This window comes from Hipposideros armiger, unplaced genomic scaffold, assembly GCF_001890085.2.
Source record: "Hipposideros armiger isolate ML-2016 unplaced genomic scaffold, ASM189008v1 scaffold_700, whole genome shotgun sequence".
In the NCBI taxonomy this organism is placed as follows: Eukaryota; Metazoa; Chordata; class Mammalia; order Chiroptera; family Hipposideridae; genus Hipposideros; species Hipposideros armiger.
The window spans coordinates 1,002,481-1,004,840 of NW_017732050.1; positions in this window are offsets into that span (position 1 = coordinate 1,002,481).

A 2,360-nucleotide genomic window follows, 5' to 3' on the forward strand; every position below is an offset into this window, starting at 1 on the left:
ACTAAGATTGAACGCGGCACCTTGCGCTGAGCGGCTGTGAGTGGCCTACCGACAGCCGGATGGCGACTGGACTTGGAGCTGAGCTAGCTGTGCCCTCCATGACTAAGATTGAAGGACAACAACTTGGCTGTTCCCCTTCCCCAATTTCCCAATAAAATCTTAAAAAAAAAAAATCCCCTCCTTATTTTGTTTGGATTTTTTCTGTCTAAATTCCTTTCCAGCAACATGTATCAGCCCAGGTTCTCTCCCCATATGACCACTCCCCAAGACTTCTCTTTCCAGATGAAGCCGTTTCTCCCAGTTTCCTCACTGCTCCACCACTGCACNAAAAAATGACCTTTTTTCCTCCTTGCTAAGTTCTAATGTTGCATGATTTGTCAGGTACTTGAGGGACTTGATCTGTCCCTGGGGAATGGAGAACAGGCCACAGACAGAAGTTTGACACCTGACCTGGGTCCCCGGATGGCTCAAAATCAACTCAGCTTGCACCCCAAACTGGAAGTGCATGTTTTTCAAGGTGTGATTGTCCGTGCTCAAAGCTCAGTGCCTTTCTTAATATCCAGTTGGTTATAATAGAAAAAATACAGGAATGTAATACAAAGCAGCCAAAATGTTGCAAGAAGTCAATTGGCCTCAGACAACAGAAGACATGAAGCCAGGTACTTGATGTAATTAGATAACTGTCTCATGTAAAGAGATTTGTTTACGCATGTCTGTCAATTACCTGAGGGTATAGAAATAATTCTATGCCAAAGAGCTCAGTCAGAGTTAACAAGGCATTAATCTATTAATTCAAACTAAGCGTTGAGAAGACTAAATTTGACTCTAAGACTTGATATTTTGATTTGTGCAATGAAGCAGGAGATGTTTTAACTTCCTCAATGATGTGGAATTTGACTATAGTGAGTTAATGGGACTAAAAGTTTCTGATCCAAGTAAATCATGGTCATATAACTAAGACTTTAAAGTTAAAAAGCTTTATAACAGTACAATTTGAACTTCTATGAGTACAATAGCATATGTGTCTTTTCAATTTCTTATTTATGAAATTGAACAAAATATATGGAATATTAGACAATTTCTCAGTAAAAATGGCCCAGGAAATCTTTCTCCTGAAGAGAATGTTTAAAACTGTGTCACAAAATTTCTCAGGCATTTGGAATTCCTCCAATCTCTCAATTTTGAATTTTTAGAGATATAACATTTTAATAATCAAAAATGTTTTCTCTAGTAAGACCCTCCCATAGTGTCAACACATTTTGTGTTTTATGGACTTTCTTTTATATTAAGAATTTTCCACAACTTTAACTAAACAGAATAACCAACCCTTCAGAGAAAAAAAAATTTTTTTTCAATTCTCTAGGGGTTTTTTTGGAGGATTTTGGGAGGTACCAATTGCTGCCTGATTGTGTTTGGAATTAAACATCACTTTCTAGAATAATTGATATTTTCCCAGATATCTTTATCTTTCTAATTCTCTTAGTATAGAGTGTAACTGTTTTAATTCTTTTCTCTCCCTCTCTCTTTCTTCCTAGTCATAGCAGTAATAGTAATAGTAGCATAGCCATGAGGTAGAAACATAGAAGTGTTCCTTTGAAAGTCACCAGGTTTAAAGAGTCTGTGGTACAAATATAAATTGCTCCAGATTCTCCTTAAATCACGAGAAACAGTGATCTAGACCAAAATTCCTCCCCTCCCCACCCATCAAAGTTACAGTTTTATCAGTTGATGAGGCCATGGTAAAAAGGAGAAAACTTCAGAAGTTTAGAAAATGACAGGTACTTGTTGGAAGAGGACGTGGAGAAGATGTGACTGCTGGGTGACCCACAGGGGAGCTAGACACAGGCACTTGGAGACTCCCTGCTCCTGTCCTTGGATATATGCTCTGCCCACCATTTCCCCAGTGGGAGCTGTGTTCAAGGAGGCAGCCTTGAGAGAGCAATGTGTTGTTGGCATGATTTGGCCTGAATACGTGGCTAAACCCAGGTAAAGCCTCTATATAAACATTGACGATGTGGTGGTTAATGTGCAGATCTGTTCATCTTGGCTACCCAAGTCCCACATGTAAATTCACTTGTTTATTAACTCTGCCACCTCCCAGTCTGGAGCAGCCTGCCTCTTTCTTGGTCTCTCCCTGCTTTCTGTGTATGGGGGCCAGTTTCAGATTTCACCTGGGGAGATACCAAGATGGAGACCCAACACAAATTAAACTCCAACTTGACCTCACTGCATGCACCTTGAGACAAAAGATGTCACCATATGTGTGATCCTAGGCAGCACACTTGCATTTTGTGACCTTTCATGGCTGCAATTAACATAAATAAAGGTTCCCAAAATGACTTCTGAACTATGTGTCTCTT